The following is a 21,414-nucleotide window of genomic DNA, read 5'->3' on the forward strand; positions in this document are numbered from 1 at the left end:
CCTGTGGTTCCTGGTTCCTGGATGGGGTCAGCTACTGGGCTGTCCTGATAAGAACCTAGAGAAAGGGAGGAGAAAGAGGTCAGGGTATGTATGGCCCTCGTGACCTCCCTATGAAGACACCTTAAGTTGGCTGCTACAGAAAGTCTCAGCTCCTCCCATGGAGGCTCCCTGTTTACCTCTCTCTCTCCTTGTGGTGGGCTTCCCTGGTGGCTTAGATGGTAAAGCATCTGTCTGCAATGCTGGAGACCCAGGTTCGATCCCTGGGTTGGGAAGATCCCCTGGAGAAGGAAATGGCAACCTACTCCAGTACTCTTGCCTGGAAAATCCCATGGACAGAGGAGCCTGGTAGGCTATGGTCCATGGGGTCACAAAGAGTTGGACACGACTGAGCAACTTTACCTTGCTTTTACTTTACTCCTTCTGGTATCTACTTCCTCTCTGTTCTTGTGGCACCCCTTAGCTAGCCCAGATTCCTAGACAATCTCGTGGTTTCTCTATATAGTGCCCAGATCCATATAACAAGTTCACTGCAAATTATTCCAGTGTGTCTGTGTGTGTCTGTCATCAGTGTAGTGTTGGGATCCTGTTACCGTAGGCTTTTGAGATATACATACAGAAATTCATAAAGAGTTCAATTGTACAAATGAACCAATGTAATAAGATTCTATAAAAAGGAGCAATTCAAGCTACCATTGGGTGACAGAGGAGTTTTCCTCAAAGAGGGGGCTTTGTACAAAGTGCAGACGAAAATGAAGCATTGATCTGTTTCTCATGATCATGTTTGAGCACAGGTCTCCACCAGCCGTGTACATTTTGAGAAAAGAGTGGAAGATAAGGCAAGATGTTAAAGATAGTTATCAGTAGCAGCCAGGTACATTTATCAAGTGCCTACTTTAATGTGAGAAATCTGGTGATAAGCATTCCTTTTTTACATGAATAAACTCTTATCTTCACCATTCCATATATTACCTGAAAGATGCTAAAAAACACCTTTTTGCTCCTTCACTATTTTCTATAAATTTGCTCTCTGTTCCGAGGGGATAGAGAATGGAAATAAGTTATAGCCCATTAGTTCTTAAGCAGTCTCACTACTATGCAGGTGGTGAATTTATCATCTATGCCTCCAATGCTCATTTGCTACAGTTAGAAAATCTGTCTGTGGTTGTCCCGTAGACCAATAATCATGATCACAGATATTCAGATATTCATCAGAATGCTTACATAATTCATTTAGTCAGCAAATATTTACTCAGGGCCTACTATGTGCCAGGCACTCTTCTGGGCTGCAGGCAGAGAAGAGTGAACAAACAAAACCCTTGTCAACATGAAGCTCACATTTAAGTGGAGCAAGCCTGACAGTAAGCAAAACAAAACGTCAAATATATAGAATGTTAGTGCCTTTGAGAAAAATATTGCAGAGGGGAAGGATAGTATGTGCTGGAGGCTGTACTGGGTGATTTTGGATGAGTAATCATGGAAAGGGTGGTGGATTTGTAATGTGACTCAGCTAGGACTTTTCCTTTTCCTGTATGTTTGTTGTGTAATATTCAGAGGGGAGAAATGAAGTGACTACCATGTTGTTTTTTATGCTTGCAAGGTCCATAAGGTGTTACTGTTTTGCTTGAAGTATTGAATAAATGTGTGGCAAAATAGAAAAAATCAGATAGCAAATCTAGACAATGCTCTTGAGGAGTTTTCCTGTCATTAATATTGATTTGTAACCACAGTCAAGGTATACTTAAAACACAACCAATCATTTGACTCTTACAGACACTTTCATTAAAGGATCAATGATATTTTCTTTACTGTATTTTGTTCATATGTATGCCTCTCCTCCTAGCCAACTATCTCCCAGAGAGAAGAATCTATGTTTTTCTTATCTTCTTTTTCTTACCAAGCATGATGAAAGAAAGAGAAGTTTATTGAATAATAGCTATCTTTCATTAAGTGTTTCTTTGAGTTAAATGATTTGTCTATTTCTATAGAGTTGTTGGGAATATTTAAGAATTCACGTAGGCATGGTTTTCATATGAGCATAACAGTCACAGAATATGTCAGTATCTAGAGATTAGGTGAAAAGTCTGTCCATTTAAAAAATAAATGTTGCTAGTCACAGATGGATAGTAACTCTTTTAAAAGTATTTTATGATTTTTTTAGATCAGAATAAGGGAGCAAAAGCATAGTCAGAGATGAATTCAAAAATTAAAGGAGGAATGCTAGTTTGTATAGTCTTTAGGAAAGTAAAATTTTAGAATGACTTATTTATATCTTTAAACTATTTTTATCTTGATATAGGATGAAGAAGTGAAGTCACTCAGTCGTGTCCAACTCTTTGCGACCCCATGGACTGTAGCCTAACAGGATCCTCTGTCCATGGGATTTTCCAGGCAAGAGTACTGGAGTGGGTTGCCATTTCCTTCTCCAGGGGATCTTCCCAACCCAAGGATCGAACCCAGGTCTCCTGCATTGTAGGCAGACACTTTTACCATCTGAGCCACCAGGGAAGTCCTGATATAGGATAGGAAATGTGTATAAGTATTGTTTGTAGTTCTGACATCTTATTTCCTTAACCTAAGAAAATTTTAAGAAGTATAAACATAGCTAAATTGTGTTATTAAAAGTCTGAGGAACCTAGAAGAAAGAGTAATTATTAGAGAAGAGATACAAATAACACAAAGTAAACACAAAAATTAAAATGAAGGAAACATTAAGGTATTACAGAGCCAAAGAAATACAAATCATGTTGCCTTTATCAATGTAGGAATACCTAACGTGTGTGCTAAGTGCTAAGTCATTTCAGTCATATCCGACTCTTTGTTACCCTATGGACTGCAGCCCACCAGGCTCCATTGTCCGTGGGATTCTCCAGCAAGAATACTGGAGTGGATTGCCATGCCCTCCTCCAGGGGATCTTCCCAACCCAGGGATCAGCCTGTGTCTCTCATGTCTCCTACATTGGAAGGCGGGTTCTTTACCACTAGCACCACCTGGGAAGCCAATATTTATTATGAGTACTGCAATGCCATGTATTGAGATTGCTATGGCCTGAACTATGTCTCCCCAAAATTTGTCTGTTGAAACCCTAAGTCTTAAAGTGACCGTATTTGGAGACAGGGGCCTTTAACAGATAATTAAAGTTAAATGAGGTCAGAGGGGGGCATTCCTTATCTGCTGGGATTATTATTCTTATAAAAGAAGAAGAGATATTGGAGATCTCTCTACCATGTGAGGATATATGAGAAGCTGGCTGTCCCCAAGTCAAGAAGAGAGTCCTCACCAGAAACTGAACCCTGCTGGAACCCTGATCTTAGACTTCCAGCCTCTCGAACTATGAGAAAATAATTGTCTATTGTTTAAGCACCCAGAATCAGTACATTTTTATGGCAGCCCAAGCAGACTGACAGGGGTGGTGGTTGAGTCGCGAAGTCGTGTCTGATTTTTTGTGACCCCATGTACTGTACCCCGCCAGGCTCCTCTCTCCATGGGTTTTCCCAGGCAAGAATACTGGAGTGGGTTGCCATTCTTTTCACCAAGGGATCTTCTTGACCCAAGAATTGAACCTGGGTCTCCTGAATTGCGGGCAGATTCTTTACCAAGTGAGCCACCAGGGAAACCCTTGGGACAATAGTTAAAAATGGAAAAGACACAGTACTACTTTTATTAATATATGGAAAAATCCCAGAGCCCTTATGATGGAATACATACATAATGCCAGGTACATTTAGTTTCATTTAATCTTCAAAGAAATTCTTTGAGAAAGGGATTGTGATTCCCATATTAGTACAGCTAGTAAGTGGAGGAGTCAAGCTGCATACGTCCTTCATTTGGTATCAAAAGACAGGTTCTTAGCCATTCACTTTATTCATTCTCCAAAAAGTACTTGAGTTTTTACTACGTGCCAGGAACTAAAGTGGATGTAGACATGATTCTGGACCTGTTCCCTGCCCTAGGGGGACTTCAGTTTGAGGAGCCAGGGTCTACACCAGGATGCTATCTATATTTGATATTCTAAAAGCCTAGACAGACATGGAGAGGAAAAATCTCTGAGACTGAGACAGAAACATCTGGTTGTAAGATTTGAAGAGAAAGGTGAGAATAGAAATTAGAAGCATTCTCATGAATTCTAGAGCAGTGCTTCTCAAAATATACCATTCCCATCAATCACCTTAGGGATCCTGTCAAAACATAGTTTCTGACTCAGTAGGTATTGGGTGGGGCCTGAAAGTCCGCCTATGTGACAAGCTGCCAGCGAATACAGAACATTCTGTGACCACATTGGAAGTATCAAGAGAGAGAGATGCATTACTGACTGCAGCCCAGAAAGAACCCAGCCACTGTTCTTGCTTAAACACACACATTTAGCTCACTAATGGGTTAGGAAACAGGGCCACTTTGGTAAGAAAACATGTACTGTTTTACTTAATTATTCCTTATTGAACACTGTATTTTAATTAAATCAGAGTATATGGTGCTACATAAGCCCAAGTGATCAGTTTGACAGAATTTTAAATTTCAAAACTAATATAGTTTTTATTTTTCATTAGAGGCCTCGGTTTTGACTTCTTTATTTGAAATCACTGTGACATCCCTACGTAGAGGGTATAGAAAGAAATTAAACAAATTCCCTAAACAAAAGCATTATATATATACATACATATATATATATGTATATATACACTGAAGTGTTTTTATATGTTATAAACAGTTGGCCATGTAATTAATTAACTTTATTTTAGTTATGGAAACTGACGCTTGCTACTTTTGTTCTTTCTTTCTCTCTCCCAGATTTATTGAGATATAATTGACTACTACTCTTTTTTAACCACCACTTCCAAAGACAACACATTTGAACTGACCATCAAGAAGACTCTTTTTCTGATCCATGAATAGCTATGGAATTCTATACTATTTTGGGATAAAATACCACCTTTTACTTGCAAGGTTTTCATAAGACCGTTTCTGTGATGATTTGAGTCTGAGGCTTCCATTTCCTTGTACAATATTCTTTTTTTCATGAATTTAGAGTTTTCTAATTGCTAATGTTTCCATTCAGGAAAGGCCCGGAAAGATATAAACATTTTAAATAACCTTCTAAAATCAGCCCTGAGCCCTTTCATTTAAGTTAAATACAGATATGTTAAAAATATGTGGATTAAAAATAGTTATAAGAAATAAAAGTCTTTCTTGGTCTTTTTTTGTGATACCCGATTTATCACTTGATATTTATGTAGTGGCTTTGTCCGAGTTTCCGAATATGATCAAACACAGAAATATTGTCATGATATTCCTATGAGAAATTTAGATTGAAAAGAAGAGCAAAATCAACTATTACCTTCTCACCCTGAAAACATGAAAACAAATCTTAAACTGTAAACAGGACAAAACCTTTTGTAGAGGTTAGGGAAATTTGAGTTGAAATGATAAGAAATTTATCATTTCAGGGAGGGGAATTACAGAGGAAACAGTGGCAATTAGACAGGAAGCAACTGCAGATTATCCTAGGATGTGGCCACATAAGTGCAGGATTTTTCCTTCCTTTCTGGTCCTACTGTCACTCCCCTAGAAGTAATGGTTAGCATCATTATGTGCATACTTTTGCACTGACTCTGAAATGACTGCCTACCTCTTCCACCCTGCCCTTACCTCCTAGTCCATCTCTTCTCATGCCACAGACTTCAAGATCACAGAAGTGTAGAACCACAACTGCAGACCCACCCCATCTTCTAATGCAGCTAAAAACCCTCCAATCCCTCTTTGGCTACCTCTCAGGTAACGCCATTTGCTGTAATTAATCTCAAATTTCCAGTAGCTTAAAACTATACAGATTTTTCAAACATACTCAGAACGATAGAAAGTAGTAAAATGAGCTTCCATAACTATATAAGTTAGCGTTCAGAAATTTTCTTTCTCTTTTTTTTTTTTTGCCAGTCTTGTTTTAATCTATCCCCACAACTCTTGGTTACTTTTGTTATATTATTTATACACACTTTTATCTTTATAATGGATAACCAACAAGGATCTAATGTATAGCACAAGAAGCTCTGATCAATATTCTGTGATAACCTAAATGGGAAAAGAGTTTGAAAAAGAATAGGTATGTATATATGTATTTTTGCCAACAAAGATCCATATAGTCATGTATGGATGTGAGAGGTGGATTATGAAGAAGTCTGAGCACCGAAGAACTGGTACCTTTGAATTGTGGTGTTGGAGAAGATTCTTGAGAGTTCCTTGGACAGCAAGGAGATGAAATCAGTCAATCCTGAAGGAAATCAGTCTTGAATATTCATTGGAGGACTGGTGCTGAAGCTAAAACTCCAATAATTTGGCCACCTGATATGAAGGGCCGACTCACTGGAAAAGACCCTGATGCTGGGAAGATGGAAGTCAAAAGGAGAAGAGGGTGGCAGAGGATGAGATGGTTGGATAGCATCACCGACTCAATGGACATGAATCTGAGTAAACTCAGGGAGATAGTGAAGGACAGGGAAGCCTGGCGTGCTGTAGTTCATGGGGTTGCAAAGAGTCGAGCACGACTTAGGACTGAGCAGCAACAGCAACTGAACCACTTAGTTGTACACTTGAAACTAACACAATATTATAAATCAGCTATAGTTCAATATAGTCCATCCTAAAGGAAATCAGTCCTGAATAGTCATTGAGAGGACTGATGCTGAAGCTGAAACTCCAATACTTTGGCCACCTGATGTGAAGAACTGACTCATTTGAAAAGACCCTGATGCTGGGAAAGGTTGAAGGCAGGAGGAGAAGAGGATGACACAGGATGAGATGGTTGGATGGCGTCACTGACTCGATGGACATGAGTTTGAGTAAGCTCCGAGAGTTGGTAAAGGACAGGGAGGCCTGGTGTGCCGCAGCCCATGGGGTCACAAAGAGTCAGACACGACTGAGCGACTGAACTGAACAGAATAGGTCAATTTAAAAAGTAAAAAAAAAAGATACCATAGCATTTCAATTGTAAATACTTTAGCATATAACTAGAAGAAATAAGGGCATATATATACCCAACCACAATACCATTGTCCTACAGAATATGCCTAACAATAATTCTTTAATATTACCTAAACACTCAGTCCTTGAAATTTTCACAACTATGAAAAAAGTCTTTTGTAACTGATACATTGATATCATTATTTAGTCATTAACATCTCTCAGTGGTGGTTTAGTCACTAAGTTGTGTCTGACTGCTGCAACCCCATTGACTGTAGCCCACCAGGCTCCTCTGTCCATGGGATTTTCCAGGCAAGAAAACTGGAGTGGGTTGCTGTTTCCTTCTCCAGGGGATCTTCCCGACTCAGGAATCAAACCCCAGTCTCCTGCATTGCAGCAGTCTTTACTGACTGAGCTAACATCTCTTAAATCTCTTTTAATCCGTAACTGTCCCGCTACATTATATATTAACTGAAGAAATCAAATCTTGTTCTTTAGATTGTCCCACATTCTAGAATTTCCTTCCTGTGCTGTTTAATGTGTTCTTCTACCCATTCCTTGGAGAAGGCCATGGCAACCCACTCCAGTATTCTCGCCTGGAGAATCCCATAGACAGAGGAGCCTGGTGGGCTACAGTCCATGGGGTTGCAAAGAGTTGGACACTAAGTCACTTGACTTAGCATACATGCACCCATTTCTTCAGTTCAATTCAGTTCAGCCCCTCAGTTGTGTCTGACTTTGTGACCCCATGGACTGCAGCACACCAGGCCTCCTTGTCTATCACCAACTCCTGGAGTTTACTCAAACTCATGTCCATCGAGTTGGTGATGCCATCCAACCATCTCATCCTCTGTCATCCCCTTCTCCTCCTGTCTTCAATCTTTTCCACATCAGGGTGTTTTCTAATGAGTCAGTTCTTCGCATCAGGTGGCCAAAGTATTGGAGTTTCAGCTTCAGCATCAGTCCTTCCAATGAACACCCAGGATGATCTGATCTCCTTTACAATGGACTGGTTGGATCTCCTTGCAGTCCAAGGGACTCTCAAGAGTCTTCACTAACACCACAGTTCAAAAGCATCAATTCTTTGGCATTCAGCTTTCTTTATAGTCCAACTCTCACATCCATACATGACTACTGGAAAAACCATAGCTTTGACTAGACAGACCTTTGTTGACAAAGCAATGTCTCTGCTTTTTAATAAGCTGTCTAGGTTGGTCATAACTTTTCTTCCAAGGAGCAAGTGTCTTTAAATTTCATGGCTGCAGTCACCATCTGCAGTGATTTTGGAGCTCCAAAAAATAAAGTCTGACACTGTTTCCACTGTCTCCCCATCTATTTCCCATGAGGTGATGGGACCAGATGCCATGATCTTAGTTTTCTGAATGTTAAGCTTTAAGCCAACTTTTTCACTCTCCTCTTTCACTTACATCAAGAGTCTCTTTGGTTCTTCTTCGCTTTCTGCCATAAGGGTGGTGTCATCTGCATATCTGAGGTTATTGATATTTCTCCCGGCAATCTTGATTCCAGCTTGTGCTTCTTCCAGCCCAGCGTTTCTCATGATGTACTCTGCATATAAGTTAAATAAGCAGGGTGACAATATACATCCTTGACGTACTCCTTTCCCAATTTGAAACCAATCTGTTGTTTCATGTCCAGTTCTAACTGTTACTTCCTGACCTGCATACAGGTTTCTCAAGAGGCAGGTCAGGTGGTCTGGTATTCCCATTTCTTGAAGAATTTTCCACAGTCTGTTGTGGTCCACACAGTCAAAGGCTTAGGCATAATCAATAAAGCAGAAATAGATGTTTTTCTGAAACTCTCTTGCTTTTTTTGATGATCCAATGCATGTTGGCAATTTGATCTCTGGTTCCTCTCCCTTTTCTAAATTCAGCTTGAACATCAGAAAATTCACGGTTCATGTATTGTTGAAGCCTGGCTTGGAGAATTTTGAGCATTACTTTACTATCATGTGAGATGAGTGCAATTGTGTGGTAGTTTGAGCATTCTTTGGCATTGCCTTTCTTAGGGATTGGAATGAAAACTGACCTTTTCCAGTCCTGTGGCCACTTCTGACCTCTTCCTAATTTGTTATATATTAGTAGTTAGACCTACATGTTTGATTCAATTCTGTATTGGTTTTACAGGAGAAGAGGCAAGAATACTTTAGAGGATTTCTTCCCATTTGTGGTAACTGACCACCAAGTTGACCCCTGTTGCCCCTACTTTCTTGTATTCATATCCTCGTATAGTCAATTCTCTCCCAAACTGAATAGAACTGACTTGTAAGCCAATGGTACATACAGAAATGACGCTATGTGACATAAAAGACTGTAGATTTTTCCTCTCTTTCTCTGGGATCACTCAATCTGGGGGCAGCCAGATGTTCGGGCAGGTGCACACACTCCAGTGGCCCTAGGGAGAAGGTCATATGATGGATTGAGGCCTCGTGCCAACAGTCATGTGAGTGAACCATTATATGGAAGTGGACCCTCCAGCCTCAGGCAGGAGCTCAGACAGTTGTTATCTTAGGTGACGTCTTGACTGCGACCTCAAGATTCCTTGAGCTAGAACTGCTCAGCTAAACCACTGTTGAATTTGTGATCAGAGAAACCATGTGAAAGGATAAATATTTGTTTTAAGCCGCTAAGCTTTGGAGTGATATGTTACACAGTAATAGAAGAAAAAAATCACTAGTGTATCACAAACTGTTTTTGGGAAATACTTTTAATGGCTAAGATTGATTAACGGTTTCAGGTGTTGTCAACCTGACCTATTCATTATAAAGTTTTTCATGAACATTTTACCTAATGTTGTTAATAGCCATTGATGTTTACTGACTACATTTATTATTTTATTGGGGATTGTATATAATTCTGTTTTTATTAATTGAGATTCTTAGAAACTTGTAAGTTTTATGCAAGCTAAATTAAGAGATATTTTTCAAGTTTTATGTTGGCTTTATATCTACTTCATTGATTGGCCTAAATGAATTAAAAATTAGTGTCTTCAAAGTGGAACACTGAAAATTAAAATGACAATGTGGTTAAGGTGAGGGAATCTTTATGATGCTAAATAAACTAAATGATGTTAAATAACTAACCTATTCTGTTTTTCAAGGATGCAACTGGCTGCTTTGGTGTTAAGTGGTGAATGAGATATGAGATTCAGAGAAAACATTGCTCACTGTAGTAGCCAGTGAGTGCTGATACTTACTGGATGAATAGTCTAACACGACTACCAGCATTTTCTGTTCCATTCAGCTTTAAAGAGTCTCCTGGTTTTGCATATAGGGTTATCGTTACTGGAGAGGGAGGTGGGAGGGGGGATCGGGATGGGGAATAAGTGTAAATCTATGGCTGATTCATATCAATGTATGACAAAACCCACTGAAATGTTGTGAAGTAATTAGCCTCCAACTAATAAAAAAATTAAAAAAAAAAAAAAAAGAGTCTCCTGGGCTAAGTGTTTTGCAAAGTAGCAAACATTACTGCCTGTATAGTTCTTATTGTAATCATTTAAACACGATTTTATGTAATCACTTCTGGGCTATAAAATAGTGCAATTCCCAAAGCTATAAGGTCATCTAAAATTATAGCTAAAATTATATACAATAACTGCCCACAATTTCAGAAATTATTCCCAGCAAGCTCCAGTTATGAGAATGGATTTCCCTCATTCTTTAAAAAGATCACCTGTCACATATTATATTTTCTAAATAAATAAATCTATTATAATGTTTTATTTCTTAGGATTGGGACTAGTTAAACGCCAGTATTTTCCTTTAAATGGCTTTCAACCATTTCTTCAGGGAAAGCTTTTCTATATGGTAAGATTTTATGTCACATTTTGTGAAAACACACTTTTGAGGGGCAGGAATCACATTTTAAATGTTCATCTTAGAATTATGTATTCTTTACTCACATTAGCTTTAATCAGTTACCACCGTCATTAGCTTACTTTTAGGATTTGCCCTTCATTCAGTTAAGTTCTATTTTCCAAATATTTACTAAATATTTTCTAGAGGCAAAGTTTTATGCTTATAACTTATAAGTTGGTAGAGTTACAAGTGCAAAAGAGTGAAGCTACAGTGCCCAGTGTTCATTCAAAATGGTCAGTCATCAAAATGTTATCTTCCATGGTCTGGAGAGTCAAAATTGGTGGGAAAATTGCAAATTTTAATTTAAAAATTATAAGAAAGTTTAGGGGAAAGGATTATTATTTCTCAATTGCTTCATAGAGGAAATAATTATGAATAAGCCTTGGAAAAGGAAAATTTAGATAGCAAAGAATGAAGAAGGGAAGGGGCTATTCCAGGTGGTAGAAATGTAGATCAAGGTGTAGAGGTAAGCAATCCAGATTAGCTGATTGGTGAGGTTGGAGCAAAGTTTGTGTGGACAGTTCTTCTGGGAGATAAAGTCAGAAAGAACATAAACTGACTTAAAGAGAACCACAATCAGCATCTCACTGGGTATCCAAGTGGTTGGGCTTGATATTTTACATATTTGTGTATCAGACCATACATGCTATACAACTAGATGATTCTGCTTATTTTAAAAATTATAAACAATACTCATAATGTCTCTTACTAACATGTTATACCAGTACTATCATAGTGAACACAAGGCTGCTCAATGTACGCTTCCACCCTATCTAGTATCTTCTTTGGGAAACCACTTCCTTCTGCCCAACCTTATTTGTATAGGAAGAACAATTTCCACTTCTCCTGTTCCATTATATTCTGGGAGATAACCTCAGGATGAAGCCAAAACACATAAGAGGACAGAACTGATATTTGAAGATGAACTGAGCTTACAGAACATTGTGTTTAGTCCTTGGAGCAAGTTATTCCTGAAGCTAGAATAGTCCTTGAGCCTGCAGATGAATGAACCAACAAATTATTTTTTTTTAATTACATTTGAGTTGGATTTTCCATCACTTGCAATGGAAAGAGTCCTATGTGTCCTTATTATCAATAACTTGCTCCTGAAGCTATTTTGATGGGCACCCTCTGGGGAAACAGAGACCAGTCACTCTGTCACCCAGTGAATTTTACATCTTTGTATGATTATAAGCTTCCCCAACCCTTCTTGGAATGTTCTCATTCCCTTTGTTGATGAAGCCGAGTTTCTAATTTCCTTTCTGTTTTATCTATCTTTTCAGTGGACGTTGTGTCAATTCTTGTTTACTGAAACTGCAATTAGAACACAAAATGGTCAACAAAGACAGCTCACTGAGTGATAAGTTCATGTTTGCCCCCCTATTTGAGCAACATTATAAAATTCAAAAGCTGTGTTTATCATTTTAACAAATAGCACCATGTGACACTTTATATTGCACCTGCCATCTCTTCAAATTCCTAGCCAAAATTTTGGGGGTATCACAGGAATTGAAAGGTGAGTCAAAGGCTACTTGGTTCATTGTTTCCTAATGTTGTCCATCTCCATCCTACAGGAGATCAGTCCTGGGTGTTCATTGGAAGGACTGATGCTGAAGCTGAAACTCCAATACTTTGGCCACTTCATGAGAAGAGTTGACTCATCAGGAAAGACCCTGATGCTGGGAGGGATTGGGGGCAGGAGGAGAAGGGGATGACAGAGGATGAGATGGCTGGATGGCATCACCGACTCGATGGACATGGGTTTGGGTAGACTCTGGGAGTTGGTGATGGACAGGGAGGCCTAGTGTGCTGCGATTCATGGGGTCACAAAGAGTCGGACACGACTGAGCAACTGAACTGAACTGAACTGAACTGAATGTTGTCCATGGTTCCATTGAATCTGTCTTGGGATTGGTAAGCCACAGAGTTGCTCTGGGATCTGAAACTGCACTAACTGTTTTCACTCAGGAGAAAAGTATTTTCTTTAAATCATACACATACTGTGGGTTTTAAAAACATCAGATGATCCTCAACAAACAAGGAGGAATGAAGGGAAATTATTAACTAATTGTCACTTTTCTTTGGACATTTTGGGGGAAGATTTAATACAAAATTTACTTTTGAAACAGTTAAGTGATCTCATCCTTGCCTGAAAAACTTAACTTTTCTTATCTGGTACTATACTGATCAGTGTGTGTGTATGCATGCCAAGTTGCTTTAGTTGCGTCTGACTCTGTGCGACCCTATGGACTGTAGCCCGCCAGGCTCCTCTGTCCATGGGATTCTCCAGGCATGAATACTGGAGTGGGTTGCCATTTCCTTCTCCAGGGGATCTTCCCAACCCAGGGATTGAACCCTCGTCTCTTATGTCTCCTGCACTGGTAGGCAAGTTCTTTACCACTAACGCCACCTGGGAAGCCATAATGATCAGTAAAGAGTATTAAACAAGCTGATTATAACAGCTTTATTGTAAAACCTAATCACTAAATATAATTATCTCCAGGATAACTATTTTCACTATCACTAATTTAAAAGAGCATTTATGGACCCAGTGTAAAAAGATACTTAAACATAGAAAATTAAATCTACAAAGCACCTTCAAATAGGTTTAAAAAAAGGCCTAGGCAATCATAAAAATGCTCAATAGCTTACTAAAGAGTCTTTAGTTGCTCTCTTATGTACTATTAACTGTTAAAATAATCATCATTTAAAGGAAATCATATGTTTAGATTTAAATATGTTGCCCTTGAAGTAATACTTCAAGTAATACTTTTTTGGAGAAAAAGAGATGTGGTGGTCAGCAGTGTCACCACTGAGAGTGAGGACAGGGGGAAGGGCATACTGAATCTGGCACAAGGACACTTGCGATTCCCGGGAGGGCAGAATCAGGGGGCAGCAAAGAAACAAGTGATGGAGTCCAAAGGAGGAAACAGCTGATGAAATTCTGTCAGTGGAGGTGCTTGAGAATTTTCACAGCATGTAATACCAGGGCTAGGTAATTGAACTTTTTGGATCACTTGGAGAGATTATTTAATTACTCTAGCCTTAATTTTCTTGTTTCAATTATCCTTCACTGAGGAACAAACCACCTCCAAAGGTAAACGATATTTTGCTCACAAATATGCAACTTAATGAGGGGGGGTCTGTGTTAGTTTTCTATAGCTGCTATAACAAATTACCACAAATTTAGTGGCTTAAAACAACACAAATATACTGTCTCCCAGTTCTGAAGATTAGAAATGCAACACAGCTAACCACTAAGCTAAAATCAAGTGTTGCAAGGTTATACACCCTTCTGGAATCCCTAGGAGGGAATTGGTTTGTCTTTTTTTAGCTTCTAGAGGATGCTTGTCTTCCTTGGCTCATGGATGCTTCCTCCATCTTCAAAGCCAGCAACAGCAAGTCAAGTCATTCTCCCACTGAATCACTGGGACCTTCTCCTGCTTCTCTCTTTCAAGGGTCCTTGTGATTGCATTGGACCTACCCTAGATAATCCAGAATGAATCTCTCTATTTAAGGTCAGCTGATAAGCAATCTGAATTCCATCTGCAACCTTAATTCCACTTTGCCATGTAAGACTACCTACTCACAAGTTCTAAAATTCAGGAAGTAAATCCTGTTCCATCATTCTGCCTACTACAGGTGCAATGGAGATGATGGCTCATCTCTGCTCCACACAGCATTAGTTGGGCTGGTTGCACTGGGTCTGGAAGATCTGCTTCCTGACAGTTCACTCATGAGTGAATAGGAGCTGGCAGGTTGGTGCTGACTTTCCACAGGGAGCTCAGTTCCTCTCCATGAGGGCGTGTCTGTGGAGCTACACTGGCTTCCTCGCAACAATGATGGCTGGCTTATAAGGACTATTATTCCAAAGGACAAGAAATAGAAGCTGCTGTCTCTTAAGACCTGGACCTGGAAAATGACACAGTGTCAATTTCATCTTATTTAGTTGGTCCAAGTAGTCAGAGTCCCCATCCAGATTCAAAGGGAAGGGGCAGAGTCTCAGTGACAGAAACATCAAAGAATATGATAACCTTAATTCTCCATATTCCCCACTGGGAAAATAGGAACAATCTTTACTTACAGTATTGCTGTAAGAACAAGAATTGAGGCATGTAAGTCAGCTAATGACATTTCTACTATATGTATAACAATGAATGGCAAGGAAGACTCCCAATGTCTGTTGAATATTTGGATATGTATGAATAGATAAATGTTGTGGTTAATATTTGGGGGTAGGAAAAGAGTGTTAAAAGATCACTTTCCTTCTCCCCAGAAAATGTATATGTGCACTTATGTATACTCTTTGGTTGACCGTTTCAAGGGGTTTGCAGACTAGTTAAAGAGCACTAACACACACAGTAACAGTAGACAGAAACACTGCGGGAGAGATGCACATGTGCTGTGGGGCGTAATTTGGGTTTATTTCCTTTTTAGATCTGGGGTTAGGAAGAGTTTTCATATCTGCTTCCAAGATAGCCTGCTTTGCTTTTTTTGTTAAATCGGAGATATGGGGAAAGGATGTTCCACTAAAACTGTTAAATGTGCTTTGTCTGTTGTTTCATTTTCTCTGCTCAAATAAAGGAGATGCTATTAGATAACAATCATCTTTAAGAAAAGAAGGGACTGAATGTTTCCATTTTCCTTAAAGCTTTTAATCTTTCATTATACTTTTTCCTTTTTCACTTTGCTTCAGTGTACATGTGAGTAATTATACGTTTATGTAATTAATCATTAATTGTTTCAGTGGCATTTTTTATTTTAACTAAAAGCTTTATTTTTCCCTAATGATCAAAGTCATAGATACCCCTGAGAATTTAAACAATTCTCATAAAATAAAAGGGGGAAAATCTTTATAACATGGAAGGATAACCATTACTAATAGTCTGGAAGATGTCCTTCCAGACTTATTACCATGTTTATATACACATAAAACAAAAATAGGACCAGCATTGTAGATACTATGCAGCTGTTTTCTTTCTTCCCTAATATATTAGGCACATCTTTCTATGCTAATGCTGGTTTATCTAAGCACTTATTTTATCTTTTTTTACTGAGGTATAGTTGATGTATAGTTATTGCATAAGTTTAGGTATATAATGTAGCGATTCATAAATTTAAAGGTTATACTCCATTTATGGTCATTATAAGATATTGCCTGTATCCCCTGTGCTGTACAATACATCCTTGTAGTTTATTTATTTTATACATAGTAATTTCTGTCTCTTAATTGCCAATTCCTGTCTTGCCTCTCCCTCCTTTTTTCCCCACTGGTAACCACTAGTTTGTTCTCTATAACTGTGAATATGTTTCTTTTTGTTTTACTAGCTTGTTTTATTTTTTAGATTCAACATATAAATGATCTCACATAGTATTTGTCTCTGTCTGACTTATCTCACTAAGCATAATACCCTCCAAGTCTATGCATGTTGCTACAAATGGCAAAATTTCACTCCATTTTATGGCCGAGTAGTATTCCATTAGCTATATATATATCACATCTTCTTTATCTATTCATCTATTGATGGGCACTTAGGTTACTTCTGTATCTTAGCTACTGTAAACAATGTTGCCATGAACATTGGTGTGCATGTATCTTTTCAAATTAATGTCTTCATTTTCTTTAGATATATACACAGGAGTGGAATTTTTGAATCATACAGTAGTTCAATTTTTAGTTTATGGAGGAATCCCGCTTCCACAGTGGTTGCATCAATGTGTATTCCCACAAACAATGTACAAGGGTTCCCTTTTGTCCACATTCTCACCAACATTTTAATTTGTTGTCTTTTTCATGATAGCCATTCTGGCAGGTGTGAAGCAATACCTCACTGTGGTTTTGATTTGCATTTCTTTTATGATTAAAGATTCTGCGCCTCTTTTCTTGTGCCTGTTGGTCATCTGTAAGTCTTCTTTGGCAAAATGTCAATGCAGGTCTTCTGCTCTTTTTTTAACTACGTTGTTTTTTCTTTGATGTAGGGCTGTATGAGCTGTTTATGTATTTTGGGAATTAACCCCTTGTCAGTCTTATTATTTGCAAATGTTTTACCCATTCAGTTCTACCTCACATATTTAAGTGGTTGGATAATATTCTGTTATGTGAATGTATCAGAATCTGTTTTGCCAAAAAATAAAACCCTTAATTAGAAGATTTGGGCAGGAGGGGGCTGTGATATATTACTGACCACATTTATAAAAGAGATTATTGTATGTCTCTTCTTCCCTCTCTTCCTCTCCAATTTATCCTCATACTAGTTTCACTGGAAGACTTCACTAGGAACTGTGCCTTCATGATTGCCCCTTGTCATTTGTTTTTATGCCGCCACAGTCTGCAGGGGTTTTCTGCTGAAACAGCTCTCAGACTTCAGAGACCTGGGATCGAATATAGATCCAATACTCAGTGTATAACTCTGGGCAATTTCTATAATTTTCTGGACTCTTATATGCAAAGGAGGTAAGTGCATTAGATGGTCTCTGAGGCTCTAAGTCACCTCTACTTGAGTTTCTTGAGACTACCACGTGCTAAGCACTGCATGGACTGTCCAGATTGTCTTCATACTGATTCCAAAAGGTAGACAATGGAATCCCTGTTTATCACACAGAGTTGAGGGAGATAGAATGTGAGAACCTGAAGGTAAGAAGAGAGTCTGGTATTATTATCTGAGAAAGCAAAGGAGTTGGAGAACCTGAGCTCTTAGAAGCAGCTTTACCTAAATTGAAACCCTGGAGTTCGTGAGTACTTACCAATTTATAGTCCAGTTTCACAAATATTCTCTCAGTTCTGCTTACCCAAACTATGTGGGTAGGTAAAAAATGGTATTTTTATTCTCATTTCCAAAAGTGATAAACAGAGACGTGACTTGTGCAAGATTATAGACAGAGGAAGTGGCCTTAGAATTAATTGCTGGTGAGAAAATCACAAAGCCAGGCTTTCAGATCTAATTATGGTGATCATTTGCATAATTCATATTTCATTACTTCCTGACCCAGGGACTGAACTGAAGTCTCCTGATCTGCAGAATGATTCTTTCTGTCTGAGCCAGCAGGGAAGTGCATTGCATTACTTAAACTGACTATGCTAATTCCCCAGTTACCATAGAAAAAAGGACCCTGAGTGGCTGAGGGGTGGGGCAAGGGCAAGATTGACATCTTTGCCCCGTTATGCCCTAGCCCCGCCCCAACATTGTGAGGGCCACCAACACCAAGAAGATCTGGACTTCAGAGCACGTTATTGACCACTTATGGAAAACTGTTATAACAAGTGCAATGCAGAAATATCCACACGCTATGAACCCAAGTGTGGTTGGAGTTGATATATTGGGCAGACACATAGATCCCCCTGGAAAGCTGCATACCACAGACTTCTCAGCACAGATTGGGGACTGTCTTCCACTGTGAAATCAATTATTGGTAGAGCAAGAACCAAAACATATGTGTAAGAATATTCTGTAGTGGATCTCGTAGAGAAAACCATGGAATTTAAATATGAATGTTTCATTTACAAATTTGGTTTCAGTAGATGAGACATTTATATATAAACCACATCCTCAAGACCCAGAGAGCACTATTTTGACTCAAGAAGCCATAATTACGGTGAAAGGAGTCAGTCTCGGCAATTGCCTCGAAGGGCTGATGGCAAGTACCATATTGTCAAATGCTAACAAAGGCTGAGAAGCCATGGAGTAGGTAATACATAAATTAAATGCTGAAATGGAGGAGTTGACGGCTTTGGCAAGAAGGAGCAAATGGACACCAATGGGAACAGCAGTATTTGTGAAGAAGTGGTAATGAAAGCTCATATACAACACGCAGTTCCCCAGGTCTCTACAATCAGCATTATATTTATTTGTTATTTAAAGCATACAGCTCTATTTTAGGTAGGATTCTTTTTTTAATAAGCTGAAGAAAACGTCTGTGACTTGATCAAAACAAAGAGGTGCAGAGTTTCTAAATAAAAGGGACCGGCTGAAATTAGTGTTGTCTGAAATTAAGACGCTTGCTCCTCTGAAGAAAAGCTATGACAAACCTAGACAGCATATTAAAAAGCAGAGACATTATTTTGCCACAAAAGTCCATATAGTTAAAGCTATGGTTTTTCCAGTAGTCACGTACAGATGTGAGAGTTAGACTACAAAGAAAGCTGAGCACTGAAGAAGTGATGCTTTTGAACTGTGGTGTTAGAGAAGGCTCTTGAGAATCCCTTGGACTGCAAGATCAAACTAGTCAATCCTAAAAGAAATCAGTCCTGAATATTCATTGGAAGAACTGATGCTGAAGCTCCAATACTTTGGCCACCTGATGAGAAGAACTGACTCATTGGAAAAGACCCTGATGCTGGGAAAGATTGAAGGCTGGAGAAGGGGATGACAGAGGATGAGATAGTTGGATGGCATCATCAACTCGATGGACATGAGTTTGAGTAAGCTCTGGGAGTTGGTGAAGGACAGAGGAGTTGCAGTCCATAGGGTTGCAAAGAGTTGGACATGACTGAGAAACTGAGCTGAACTGAACTGAACTGAAATGACTGGTTTTGAGGATTTCAGTATTAATGCGAAAATTCATCAACTTTTAAAGTATACTTGGAAATTGATATTGGCTGATTAAACCTCCTTGAGGTAGAATCTTAAAGCTTTTCGTGCATTGGAACTCTACTAGGCTTTGTACCAATGCCAGAACCGAGCAGATCCACCTCTACATATGCACCACTGCCCTGCTGCAGTAAACTTAGAGATCTTACATGCGGGAACTCACTTTTAAAGGAGAAATTGTATTTTAAAAAGACATTAACTGTATAAAATAAACAGCTCCAACAAAAGTACGTGTTATTGTGTTAAAGAGTACTGTATTGATTTGCCAAAGTTCTGTAACTTAGTGAAGGTATTATCTTCCTTGGATTTGCACTTTATGACTTAGTATGCTGTATTGTGGACTGATTATGTTAACTGAAAAGATGAAGTCATTATCGGAATTTTGCAGCACTCTAACTTAAATGGAAGAACAGCTATTCACATCTTTTAGCATTTCCATGTGTCAGAATCATGGCTCTGTAATTGGTAAAGCATGACATGTCAGGTTATTTTCATATAATTATTTTTGAAGTAACTACGACCACACCACATCTTTGTTATGTGAAGAGCTGTACATCATTTGAAAATACTCAAATGATGTCTTGATCTGAGGCATAAGTCCCAAGGACTTAATGTTTTTAATAATACTGTGTCACTGCAGGGGATGGGGGTAGTGGAGAAAACAAAACGAATAATAAGGTGAAAAAAAGCATTGGCCTAAACTAACCACTATGTGAATTCCTTTGCAGCTTTTATTTATGGAAATCCTTGCTTTGGATGCCAGAGGGCAGCTGCTGAAAAACAATCCAGTATATGTTTTTTTTGTTTTGTTTTTTTGTATTTTGTATCTGGCAATTCCTTGGTGGCTCTGATGGTAAAGAATCCACTTGCAATTCGGGAGACCTGAGTTTGATCCCTGGGTTGGGAAGATCCTCTGGAGGAGGGCACGGCAACCCACTCCAGTATTCTTGCCTGGAGAATCCTGTGGACAGAGAGCCTGACCGGCTACAGTCCCTGGGGTCACAAAGAGTCATACATAACTGAGAGACGAAGTAAAGCACAGCATAGCAGGCAATTCATTATCAACCACTAAACAAGAATATCTATGGTTCTTGGAATTGTTGCACTGAGTATTTTTGTTAAAAGGTGATGAGCTCTTGCCTTTATTTCATAGTACCTAATGTGATAAATGTTATCAGGTTTCCTATAAAAGAAACCAGTTAATGTGTGTACATAAACCACAAAAATAATATACCAAATTATTTAAAAAATAGTGTTTTTCTACTTAAAATATCATTTAGCTTGAGCCTTAGGATATTTGTAAAGGCAAGTTAAAATCAACAAGGTTTTTTATTATTTTTTATAAACGAAAATGGTTTTTACAATTAAAATAACATTTCAACTAAACAGAACATTGATAAATATTGATATTTAATGATAAGTTGCCTTGTATAATGTCTGAAAATTATACTTGTTCTGAAAAGTGTCAATACCCTAATGATAAAAGATTTCTAGACAAACAAACAAAAGGACCCTGAAACTTCTAATTGAGAGATATACACTGGCGAGAAAATATTTTGAAAAATCAATGTACAAAATTTATATAGACTATTCCATTTTAAATTCTTAAAATTAGGTTACAATTTTATTTTATAACCATTTTTTTTAACTTACTGCCTCTTTTCATCTTTTAATATTACATTTAGGATATTGGTAATGAGTATTCTTTAAAGTGATCAATGGCCTCTGTTCAGCAGCTGAAGATTTATCAAGGGAATAAGAAGAAATATTTACCAGTATAGTGAATATCTAGTTTTAGTTCAGTTTGTGAACAGATGACAGGCCCCTAGGTCCATGAGGGAACTATCTTGCTTCCTGAGTTTTTCCCCTTAATTATTCTTAAAAAAAAATTGTTTTTTTTTAATTGGAGTATAGTTGATTGACAATGTCATGTTAGTTTCAGGTATACAGCAAAGTAAATCTTGCATATATAAATATATCCACTCTTTGTTTTTCCT

At 38.4% G+C, this 21,414-nt stretch overlaps 1 long non-coding RNA gene and 1 pseudogene across 1 annotated transcript in view; both read left to right on the forward strand.

The window, feature by feature from the left end:
* LOC122699850 overlaps positions 1-2,338 on the forward strand; it is a 39,417-nt gene extending 37,079 nt beyond the window's left edge. Inside the window, exon 3 of the long non-coding RNA XR_006342693.1 lies at positions 2,297-2,338. This is a non-coding gene — a long non-coding RNA (uncharacterized LOC122699850). The remainder of the gene's footprint in view (positions 1-2,296) is intronic.
* Positions 2,339-17,625: 15,287 nt separating this feature from the next.
* Positions 17,626-21,414, forward strand: part of LOC122700740 — a 52,255-nt pseudogene continuing 48,466 nt past the window's right edge.

This window comes from Cervus elaphus, chromosome 9, assembly GCF_910594005.1.
Source record: "Cervus elaphus chromosome 9, mCerEla1.1, whole genome shotgun sequence".
Classification (NCBI taxonomy): Eukaryota; Metazoa; Chordata; class Mammalia; order Artiodactyla; family Cervidae; genus Cervus; species Cervus elaphus.